Raw genomic sequence first — 12,756 nt, 5'->3', positions numbered from 1 at the left:
CAGCAGGAGTCAGTGGATGGTGACCAGCAGGAGTCAGTGGATGGTGACCAGCAGGAGTCAGAGGATGGTGACCAGCAGGAGTCAGTGGATGGTGACCAGCAGGAGTCAGTGGATGGTGACCAGCAGGAGCCTGTGGATATTGACCAGCAGGAGTCAGTGGATGGTGACCAGCAGGAGTCAGTGGATGGTGACCATCAGGAGCCTGTGGATATTGACCATCAGGAGTCAGTGGATGGTGACCAGCAGGAGTCAGAGGATGGTGACCAGCAGGAGTCAGTGGATGGTGACCAGCAGGAGTCAGTGGATGGTGACCAGCAGGAGCCTGTGGATGGTGACCAGCAGGAGTCAGTGGATGGTGACCAGCAGGAGTCAGTGGATGGTGACCAGCAGGAGCCTGTGGATATTGACCAGCAGGAGTCAGTGGATGGTGACCAGCAGGAGTCAGAGGATGGTGACCAGCAGGAGTCAGAGGATGGTGACCAGCAGGAGTCAGTGGATGGTGACCAGCAGGAGTCAGTGGATGGTGACCAGCAGGAGCCTGTGGATGGTGACCAGCAGGAGTCAGTGGATGGTGACCAGCAGGAGTCAGTGGATGGTGACCAGCAGGAGTCAGTGGATGGTGACCAGCAGGAGTCAGAGGATGGTGACCAGCAGGAGTCAGTGGATGGTGACCAGCAGGAGTCAGTGGATGGTGACCAGCAGGAGTCAGTGGATGGTGACCAGCAGGAGCCTGTGGATGGTGACCAGCAGGAGTCAGAGGATGGTGACCAGCAGGAGTCAGAGGATGGTGACCAGCAGGAGTCAGTGGATGGTGACCAGCAGGAGTCAGTGGATGGTGACCAGCAGGAGTCAGAGGATGGTGACCAGCAGGAGTCAGTGGATGGTGACCAGCAGGAGTCAGTGGATGGTGACCAGCAGGAGCCTGTGGATGGTGACCAGCAGGAGCCTGTGGATGGTGACCAGCAGGAGCCTGTGGATGGTGACCAGCAGGAGCCTGTGGATGGTGACCAGCAGGAGCCTGTGGATGGTGACCAGCAGGAATCAGTGGATGGTGAGCAGCAGGAGTCAGTGGATGGTGACCAGCAGGAGCCTGTGGATGGTGACCAGCAGGAGCCTGTGGATGGTGACCAGTAGGAGCCAGGAGTCAGAGGATGGTGACCAGCAGGAGTCAGAGGATGGTGACCAGCAGGAGTCAGAGGATGGTGACCAGCAGGACCTGCAACTTCTATTGATTCTTCCTCTCTGTAAATCTAAGGCCAACTGTATCACTTCTTTGTTGAGATCAGTTAACTGGGCACAGAACAGTGATCAAACCAGGAACCTTTATGATCTATTTCACTCAGTTCCATTTTGGGCAGTGCATATACCAACTGAGCCATCAACAGGTTGTACTTCTCACTTCTTATCATCTCATATTTTTGGTCAATGCAATGTGAATGGCTAATCTACTTAAAATGCAGTATTGCAAGAGAACAATGTATAATGCTATAGTGCTAATTTCATGTTAATCTCCTACTGGAAAGTTCAGTGTAAATAAATACTCCTGATCCCTAAAAGTACAAAGCAAAGTCCAGAATCTAAATGCACATCTTTACCATTCAATCCTGGCCTTCACAGACACCAGAAATACAGCGCCCAATGTGTTTCATTGAGTATTATTAATCTCAGTTGATATCTATCCTGAAAATCCTCCAATTTCATTCCCAATCATCTATGTTAACCAACACAGAAATTTAATTGTTTCTCTCATGGTAATGAGTGTCACATATCCACTATTCCAAGACATAAAAAAAGTTTCCTCACAAATTCTTCTGGACTTACCTGAGGCTTGTTAATTTTAAATCCATGTCTGCCAGGTCTATACAATAGCCTTGTTATAGTTACTCGCTTACATTTAAATCATCCATGTCTCTCAGCATTTTAGAGGCATAGATCATATTTCAAAAAGGTCAACACCATAGGATAGCTAGCTGTAGTTTACATCGTCTACAAAGGTGAACACACCTGTATTCATTTCTGTAATTAAATTCCTTCCACGTATGCACTTCATGTTCACGCTCATCTATCAGTAAGGGATGCTGAAGATTTGCATACAGATTTGATTGTACTAAAACAGATATTAAATTAGAGTGTCTTTATTGTTTAATTTGCTTAAAACGGGGGTGCATTTGCCTGCTGAAGTTCTCAAAATTCATCAAGCTGATTTCTCTGCTGTTAGGTTATGCTACCTCATGCTGGCACATCGTCCCTTGCAATCAAAGCCCTCCATATATTCTGGGACTCACCCATCGAGTGTATCACACAGATTAACACTTCATTCTATCTGCTTCCCAGGGGTCTAATCAGCATGCTAAGATTTTGGTAATGCTGCAACCATAATTAAATCGCCTGATATTGTTAAGGATGATTCTATAGCTTTTTATTTCAGTCCTGACAGAATCTCTACCAAAAGCATAAACCTTTCTTCTCTCTTTTCAGATGCTAATAGGCCTGCTTTGTAATTTCAAAATTTGGTGTTGTTATTTCATTTTTTTTAGCTTGTTCTAAAACAAGATTCTTCTTTTCAAATTTGAATCAGTGTTAGTAGCAGGTGCAGCAGGTAATCAGGAAGGCGAATGGAATGTTGGCCTTCATTGCGAGAGAGATGGAGTACAAAAGCAGGGAGGTCCTTCTGCAACTGTATAGGGTATTGGTGAGGCCGCACCTGGAGTACTGCGTGCAGTTTTGGTCACCTTACTTAAGGAAGGATTTAGTAGCTTTGGAGGGGGTACAGAGACGATTCACTAGGCTGATTCCGGAGATGAGGGGGTGACCTTATGATGATAGATTGAGTAGACTGGGTCTTTACTCGTTGGAGTTCAGAAGGATGAAGGGTGATCTTATAGAAACATTTAAAATAATGAAAGGGATAGACAAGATAGAGGCAGAGAGGTTGTTTCCACTGGTAGGGGAGACTAGAACTAGGGGGCACAGCCTCAAAATACAGGGGAGTCAATTTAAAACCGAGTTGAGAAGGAATTTCTTCTCCCAGAGGGTTGTGAATCTGTGGAATTCTCTGCCCAAGGAAGCAGTTGAGGCTAGCTCATTGAATGTATTCAAATCACAGATAGATAGATTTTTAACCAATAAGGGAATTAAGGGTTACGGGGAGCGGGCGGGTAAGTGGAGCTCAGTCCACGGCCAGATCAGCCATGATCTTGTTGAATGGCGGAGTAGGCTCGAGGGGCTAGATGGCCTACTCCTGTTCCTAATTCTTATGGTCTTATGTTCTGATGAAAAGATAGCTGCATGATTTTAAAAAAAATGTAACTTCTACGTGGCCATGCCTCAATGGGTACAAATGAATCAGTGCTCCTCTATAGTGAGGCCTCTCTCCATGGGCTAAATTAATTCACCACAGCTGAAACTAACCAACTCCTCTGGTCTGGACGAGGATCAGTCTCTGGAGGCTTTTTTTCTGAGAGAAATAAAGGACTAGTTGGCATTATGTGGTTCATAGCTCCATGGAGCATATTACTACTGGGCATCGGAATCAGTATGGGAGGAGATAGATGTTAGTATTAGAAAATTCGATGATCAGAGATATAGACAGGCTCACCTGTAGGCTTGACTTGAAGACCAGAAGGTATGTCACTTGCCTGAGGTCATGGTGAAAGACATCAAGAAGGCTGCGGTCAGAGTTTTGGGCAGCCTGAGTTAAACAGCCACTGATCGGAGTTCATGTAGGAACTAACGACATTAGTAGGACCAAAGAAGCAAGCTGCACAACTTCACAGACATGAGGGATCAGCCCTTACCATAAGCTGGACAGCACCAAGTACAGGAGGAGGAGCAGGAAAAGGAAAAGCAGCAGCGACCACCAGTGCCCCTATCTGCCCGAGATCTCAGAGACAAGCTGATCGAGGAGTGGTTCAACTAATTCAGCCCTCCCATTCCCCATCTGTCCCACAATCCTCACCACTCTTCTTATAACCACCAGCCGATTGCCTTCCTTTACTCTCAACACTTCACTACAAAGACAAATACCCAAATCCAGATCGAAATTCAAATTTATCAAGCAAATCATGTGTAAGCATCTACAAAAAAATGACTAATTACATTTGTGCAAACCCTTAGTGCCTGTCTTGTGTGCTCATTCTCCTATCCTGGTGCATCTACGAAGTGTTTCCCCAGTGGCTACAGCTTAGGACGTTGAAAGCTGCTGAGTTTCCATTGAGGACACTGCAGATGGCCTTGGAGGATGACCTGAAACAACTCTGGGCCTTGAGGGCCCGGCTGCAGATTGCAGCATCCAGCTGGCTGAGAGGCACCAGCATGATCACTGGCGAAGTGTGTGGTAGGAGAGCAAACATGCTGCCACCCTGAGAAAGGACCGTAAGTGCCTCTCCTGTAGAGCCAAGTCTACACTCCGGGGATAGCACCTCAGCACTCCCAAGGCTCTGCTACAGGGCAGCGTGCCGGAGTGATGTGACGCCTTGGAGGACTGTTTCAACAGTGATGCCCAAAGCCAAGATGGCAGCTGTCTCTGCTTCCTTGGCAGCAATGTGAGCTGCTATAGTAGTTATCTGGGCTTCCAAGGTTCCAGAAAGAGGAGGAGGAAAGAGACATGGATGTTGCTGGAGGTCTAAGATGTAGCACATGGACGATTCACACTCGCCTTTACCTTCACTACTGAGTATATAAATCAAGGTGAACATTCTTGGAGTTAAATTAAGAGCCACTTATGAGAAAGCATCTGCAGGGAGCAGTAACAGATATCTGACATCTGTTCCAAGAGAATCTGCATCCAAATCCGATGCTGCTTATTGAAGTAAAGTGCACTGCAGCCTGAACTATTCGAGCTAGAGTTCCTTCCAGCGTGCTCCAGGGGAGATCAGTAATATCAGCCAATTTGCAGTCCTTACAAGTATCAAAAAGGTGATCGATTGTCTTGTTTCTGAAAACAGACATCTTCATTACTTTCTCCATCCAGAAGCAGCAGGATAGGGGTTTGCACTGTGTACCATATATAAGATGCACTGCAGCAACTTGCCACGGCTTCTTCAGAAGCACCTTCCCAAACCCGGGACCTCTACCACCTAAAAGGACAAGGGCAGCAGGCGCACCACCAGGAACACCATCACCTGCACGTTCCCCTCCAGTTTGCACACCAGCCTGACTTGGAAATATATCGCTGGTCCTTTATCGTCACTGGGTCAAAATCCTGGAACTCCCTCCCTAACAGCACCATGTGAGTTCCTTCACCACATGTGACTAAAATAAATGTTGGTCCCTTAGAGGACGAGACCGGAGAATTAGTAATGGGGAACATGGAGATGGCAGAAACTCTGAACAAATATTTTGCATCAGTCTTTACGGTAGAGGACACTAACAATATTCCAACAGTGGATAGTCAAGGGGCTATGGGGGGGGGGGGGGGGGCAGAATTTAACACAATCACTAAGAAGGTGGTACTCAGTAAGATAATGGGACTAAAGATAGATAAATCCCCTGGACCTGATGGCTTGCATCCTAGGGTCTTAAGAAAAATAGTGGCAGGGATTGTGGATGTATTGATTGTAATTTACCAAAATTTCGGAAACTATAGACCAGTTAGCCTAACATCTGTGGTTGGGAAAATGTTGGAGTCCATTAATAAAGAAGCAGTAGCAGGACATTTGGAAAATCAAAATTCCGTCAGGCAGAGTCAGCATGGATTTATGAAGGGGAAATCTAGTTTGACAAATTTGCTGGAATTCTGTGAGAATGTAACGAACAGGGCGGATAAAGGGGAACCAGTGGATGCAGTGTATTTGGACTTCCTGAAGGCATTTGACAAGGTGCACATAAAAGATTACTGCACAAGATAAAAGTTCGCGGGATTGGGGGCAATATATTAGCATGGATAGAAGATTGGCTAACTAACAGAAAACAGAGAGTCGGGATAAATGGTTCATTCTCTGGTTGGCAATCAGTAACTAGTGGGGTGCCGCAGGAATCAGTGCTGGGACCCCAACTATTTACAATCTATATTAACGACTTGAAAGAACGGACAGAGTATAACATAGCCAAGTTTGCTGACGATACAAAGATGGGAGGAAAGGCAGTGTGTGAGGAGGACACAAAAAATCTGCAAAAGGACATAGACTGACTAAATGAGTGGGCAAAAATTTGGCAGATAGAGTAAAATGTTGGAAAGTGTGAGGTCATGCACTTTGGCAGAAAAAAATCAAACAGCAAGTTATTATTTAAAATGGAGAAAGATTGCAAAGTGCTGCAGTAGGAGACCTGGGGGTACTTGTGCATGAAACACAAAAGAATAGTACAGCAAATGACCAGGAAGGCCAATGAAATCTTGGCCTTTATTGCAAAGGGGATGGAGTATAAAAGCAGGGAAGTCTTGCTACAGCTATACAGGTTATTGCTGAGGCCACACCTGGAATACTGTGCGCAGTTTTGGTTTCCATATTTACGAAAGGATATACTTGCTTTGGAGGCAATTCAGAGAAGGTTCACTAGGTTGATTCCGGAGATGAGAGGGTTGACTTATGAGGAAAGGTTGAGTAGGTTGGACCTCTACTCATTGGAATTAAGAAGAATGAGAGGTGATTTTATTGAAACGTATAAGATTATGAGGGGACTTGACAAGGTGGATGCAGAGAGGATGTTTCCACTGATGGGGGAGACTAGAACTAGAGGGTATGATCTTAAAATAAGGGGCCACCCATTTAAAACTGAGATGAGGAGAAATTTCTTCTCTCAGAGGGTTGTAAATCTGTGGATTTCGCTGCCTCAGAGAGCTGTGGAAGCTGGGACATTGAATAAATTTAAGACAGAAATAGACAGTTTCTTAAATGATAAGGGGATAAGGGGTTTTGGGGAGTGGACAGGGAAGTGGAGCTGAGTCCATGATCAGATCAGCCATGATCTTATTGAATGGCGGAGCAGGCTCAAGGGGCCATATGGCCTACTCCTGTTCCTATTTCTTATGTTCTTATGGACTGCAGTGGTTCAAGGCGGCGGCTCACCATCGCTTTCTCAAGGACAATTAAGGATGGGCAATAAATATGCAAACCTTGTCAGCGACACCCACATTCCGAACGAATAATTAAAAAATAGATTGCAGAATTCCCCAAAGTTCAGAGTGCAATAGATAGCACACATATATAGCAACTGCTTTTTCCTGCCCATAATACCGTAGCCTTTGTAAATTTTAAGAAATTCTACTCGATCAAAGTGCAATTATCTGTCCATCTGCAACAAAATCTGTCAGTCATTATCCACTTTCTGACAGCTGCCATGATACCATAATGCCTGTCATCCATTCCCCAATATTTGGCCCTGGAAAGTGAGTAAAAGTTTAGCTTCTTGGAGACCAAGGCTACCCAATGCAGGCCTGGCTTGATATCCATGTATACCTGCTGAACACAGGTAAAATGAGATCTATGCTTCTACAAGATGCATTGGGGGGGAGGGTGATGAAGGGGCAGGTGACCAAAACCTTTATCAAAGAGGTGGGTTTTAAGGAACATCTTAAAGAAGTAGAAGGAGATGGAGAGATGGAAGGGTTTAAGGAGGAAATTTCAGAGTGTAGGCCTTAGGCAGCTCAAGCATAGCAATGGTGGGACAAAGAGACAGAGAATGCACAAGTTGCCAGAATCAGCGGAACAGAGATTCAAGTGGGGGAGAGGGGCTTCTAGGGATGGAGGAGGTTACAGAGAAAGGGCAGTGTGAGCCGATGAAGGGTTTGAAACATGAGGATTAGAATTTTAAATTTGAGGCATTGTGAGGATCAGGAGCCAATGTAGGTCAGCGATCACAGGGGTGATGGTTGAGCAGGACAGGATATGGGCAGCAGAGTCTTGGATGAGCTGAAGATTACTGAAAACAAACAGTGGGAGGACAGCCAGGAGAGCAATGGAATAATCGAGATTGGAGGTGACAAAAGTCATAAGTGAGGAATTCAGAAGCAGATGAGGTGAGGTAGGGTCATAGGCGGACAAAGTTATGAAGGTGGAAGTAGATGGTCTTTCTGATTGAAAGGATATGGGGCTCAAACCTTCAGTTTTGAGCTTATCGCCCAAAATTTCTGGCGTGGGTGTTAAAAAAGGGTTTTCAGATCGCTGGCTTCTCGCCCATTCTCAAAACACCTAATTTACATTTTTGAAATTGGGCGATGCCGCAAGCGATATCAAATGGGCATTAGTGTTAAATTTTTCTGACCTTCTGCCATAAAGTGTGGCAGTCCTTAGCAATGGCATGGCAACGATCGATTCCCGCGATTCTGGAGGTCAAGGGTCACCATGATATGCGCAGAAGAGGAGACAGAGAGAGAGGGAGCTCAGAGGCACTGAAAGCGTGTGTGGCTGTGGTGTGCGTGTGTTTCGCTGTTGTCGGAGGAACGACGGAGATTCACCAGCAGCAAAAAGCCTACAAAGCACCAAGAACATAGTTGGCACTGAGTTTTTGTCCAACAAATAACATAAAATGGAAGGGATGGAGGAGGCCCTGGAGCTGGTAGCCAGTAACACTGGTGGCAGAGGGCTCCCAGTGGTCCCGGAGCGCCGCACTGCACCCCAAGGTGACACACCCCCATTGCCAACCACACACGAGAGCCAGCAGCAACATCTTGCTTATGACTCGGAGCACGCTCCCACCTCGGGACCGTCCTCTCCCGTTTCCATCCAAGCAGCACTTTGGCCGTCACCACCCCCCTCCCACCCCAAATGAAGCATCACCTGAGGACTTCCTCGGCCAGGCGGCTTGGAGTCAGGAGGGGAAGGGGTAGAGGTGGGGAGTGGGAAGTGGGGGAGGGTTGGTTTGTACAGAAATACTGATGATTTCAGACGAATGTTCGGTTTAAATGTTTTTTATTTAACAAAACCTTGCAGCACATTGGCTCAGATAGCTGCACCATTACACGTTGGTGATTCCTTAACATTAAAGGGTATAATCACACTTGACATCAATCAACTTAAACTTTAACTGTCACCAAGGTGATGCCCACCATTGATGTATGACCTGCACACTCAGCAGTGTGTCGGCCTTGTAAATAACACCAATGTTCTTTCAGGCAAAGCGATCATTGATGAGCTCTTGACGTAAGGCTCTTGCAGCTATCATGCCACCATGTGCCCTTTCATGCGGTGCCTGATTATCTGGCCCAATGTCAGCGTCCGCATCATTGTCCTCCTCTCTCTGGTGAGCTGGACTGTCAGACTCATCAGGCCATTCTTGTCCCCTCCTGATAGCCAAGTTGTGCAGCATGGAGCAGACCACCACAAATTGAGCTACCTGCTCAGGGTGGTATTGGAGCTCGTCTCCTGAGTGGTCCAGGCATCTGAAGCACTGCTTCAGCACTCCGATGGTTTTCTCTACAATATTGCGAGTTGCTCTGTAGCTCTCATTGTATCGCCTCTCGGCCTCAGTGTGGGTGTCACTCAGCAGGGTCATCAGCCAGGTGGCAAGGCCATATCCTTTGTCCCCAAGCGTCCAGCAGTGACCTTGTGGCTCATTGTTAAACAAGTCAGATACAGTGCTCTCACACAGGATGTGCATATCATGGATGCTGCCCGGAAATTGAGCATTCACTGCCAGTATAATTTGCTGGTGGTCGACAACCAGTTTTGGACATTCAGGGAGTGGAATCCCTTGCGGTTCCTGAAAACCTCAGCATCCTGAAAAGGTGCCCACATCACGCTGTGTGAACAGTTTATTGCTCCCTGCACCTTGGGGAAGTCTGCAATTCTGGAAAAACCAAGAGCCCTCTCACTCTGTGCCTTCCTGGTCATAGGGAAGCTGATCAAGTTCCTCCTGCGTGCATACAGGGCTTCAGTGATCTGTCTAATGCAGCAATGTGTGGCAAGCTGAGAAAATCCGCAAATATCACCAGCTGTGGCCTGAAAAGAACCCGAGGTGTAGAACAACAGTGCCGCAGTTACTTTGACCTCGACAGACCGTGCAGTTCTGATGGTACTGGCAGGCTGCAGATCTGCCCTTATCAGCTGGCATACCTCAGTGATAACCTCTTTGTGGAAGCACAGTCTCCGAAGGCAGGTGGTGTCGGGCAAGTCGAGATAAGAATGCTTCTCCTTTACTTGTGGGGGGTGTAACGTCAGGTCCTCCTCATCTGTCTGTCACTTCTTACATTAGGCACATAATGCAGTGTAGTGTTCTTTCGGCGATGTCGACTCTGCTGCATGTATTTGGTCACCAAGAGTGGGTGAGAAAGGACAGGCCCTATTGCAGTAGTTCTCTGTTTTCCACCGATTGCTCACAAACAAGGAATGTCCCGACAAACACACCTCTTCCAATTCCAATCGGTCACAGTGTGGTTAAAATGTTTTTAGAGATGCTCACATCAACTCCAACGACCTGCAGAGTACATCCGAACTCCGCTGAGGTTGAAGCACAGCAGCCTTTTAAAAGACGCGACATGTGATCTACAACATGGCGTCCATAACGCTGTGGTTCGTCCCGGTTAGTTTCACTTTTTGTGGGCGGCTTTTTGAGCGAGCGATATTGTGGGCGAAATGTGTGTGAGGTGCTGAAATTGACAATGGGCAATCTCCATGGGCGCTAGTTTGGGTAAATATGCTCTTTACGACAAAAAATAGTTGCCGGGCATTAATATTGAATTTTGGCGTTAATTCAGTGTGGAAAGTAACGCTGGTCGATATTATGGGCATTGAATTCGCCCATTCTGCTGATTTCGGCCAAAAAAAGTGAGCGGGCGGTAATACTTTTTTTTGGCGTTAACCACATGGAGAAAGTAACGCTCGGCAATAAGTTTCCGAAAAATGCCCGCCAGTTTCCATTTTGTGCCAAAATGGGCGATATATGGGCGTTATACGTCATTTCAGAGGCAAAATGGGCGTTAAGTGGGCGTTAAGCAGGCAAAAAAAGTGGACGTTCTAACCCATGATGTCGGAAGATCAGCTCTGGGTCGAATAGGACACCAAAATTGTGAACAGTCTAGTTCAGCCCGTGACAGTGACTAGGGAAGGGAATGAAATTTGTGGCAAGGGTACGGAGTTTGTTGCAGGGGTCAAAAATGATGACTTCAGAATTCCCAATGTTGAATATGGATGAAACTATGGCTCATTCTGACTAAAGGTTGGGCAAGTATTCTGACAACACAGAGGCAGTGGAGTTGTTGACAGAAGGAGTGGCAAGGCAGAGCTGTGTGTCATCAGTGTAAATCAGGAAGCTGATCCCATGTTGGTGCCAAGGTTGAACATAATTTCTATATCTATATTTATCCATGAACAACACCATGGGAGGTTTACTAGTTTAAATAAATCAAGGTACAAAGGTTTGTGCTGCACCAGGTAAGACACTTGCTGCAGCACAAACTTCCCGTTCGCAGGAATAATTTTCAGAGAAAACTGTTTTAGGCCATTCCTAGAATTAAACCTTTTTGGGAAACTTCCCAGAGGGCCCAATGCCCCTTAAAGTTTACAGTCTCACAGAAAACTACTGACTCCGTTCTCCAAACACAAGGATTTAAAAAAATTAATTTGAGTAACCTCTTTTGCTATTCACCCTGATTTTGCAGCATGCAATTTGTTATTTGTAGTTTGTTCTCAAGTGCTACCAGCTGTCATGCTTTTAATCATCGATGCAATAATTGCAGTATTTCTAACTAATTGTGACTGACAATCAAAAATGCACTATGATGTTTCTGGCATAACTGATGTATTTCTGTCACCACAGGAAAGTTGGAAATTACAGCAGAAACCAGTTATTATAAACCTTGATACTCTAATCAGTGATGAGCAAAATCAGGTTTTTATTTTTTTTCCTTCCCTTACTTTTAATTTATTTTAATTTTCTGTCTCTCCCTGGTTTCCCCCAGCCCACATACCGTTCAACAACTAACAGTAGAAATAAGTAGCCTGCCCCCATTTTTCTGCTAATACCAGTCTTGAGTTGGCTTCCAGATGTGCGCGGAACTGGGCGAGAAGTAATTTCTTGTCTGCTTTTCCCATCCGGGCTTGTTGTCGATGGGGAATTGCTTGACACCTCCACTGCTAAGATCAGGAAGACACCATGGCTAAGATCAAGAAAGTATCACGTAGGGAGTCACAGGTGTAAACTCATGACCTAAAACTTCGTAGCAATGTACACTTATTGTTCCATTTGCTGCCCAATATGGAAATACCTTATCAAGTACAGTCTGAAAATCCCCTATCAGTCACCTCCTCAAAATCCAATTTCTTTTGTCAAACACTTCTTGCCTTTACACAAATTCAGTTTTTCCAAAACTGAAGAAAGATGAACCGGTCTGTAATTACTCCATTTATCATCTTTCTTGACCAAAATATCACAATTTTCATATTGAGAAGGATTTTTAAAAAAAATTGTTGTCAGAGCTTGTCAAAAATTGTATCTTTTAAAAGGCAAAGTGCTGCTTGACCAACTTTATTGAATTCTTTGAAGTAACAGAGAGAGCAGTCTGTGATAATTTGAGACAAGATGGCAGCAGAAGAATTACAATTGGCCTTAGCTTTCTGTGCTAGAAAGAACATAAGAAATAGGAGCAGGAGTAGGCCATGTGGCCCCTCGAGCCTGCTCTGCCATTCAATAAGACCATGGCTGATCTGATCTTGGGCTCAGCTCCACTTCCCTGTTCGCTCCCCATAACACTTATCGTTCAAAAATCTGTCTATCTCCACCTTAAATATATTCAATGACCCAGCCTCTACAGCTCTCTGGGGCAGAGAATTCCACAGATTTACAACCCTCAGAGAAGAAATTCCTCCTTATCTGAGTTCT

The 12,756-nt window shown here is 45.7% G+C and overlaps 1 protein-coding gene across 6 annotated transcripts in view; it reads right to left on the bottom strand.

Moving 5' to 3' along the window:
* klhl32 (kelch-like family member 32) overlaps positions 1-12,756 on the bottom strand; it is a 478,483-nt gene that overhangs the window by 44,133 nt on the left and 421,594 nt on the right. The window lies entirely within an intron of this gene.

The sequence above is a fragment of the Pristiophorus japonicus genome, chromosome 7 (genome assembly GCF_044704955.1).
Source record: "Pristiophorus japonicus isolate sPriJap1 chromosome 7, sPriJap1.hap1, whole genome shotgun sequence".
Lineage (NCBI taxonomy): Eukaryota > Metazoa > Chordata > Chondrichthyes > Pristiophoridae > Pristiophorus > Pristiophorus japonicus.
This window is presented reverse-complemented; position numbering and strand designations above follow the sequence as displayed.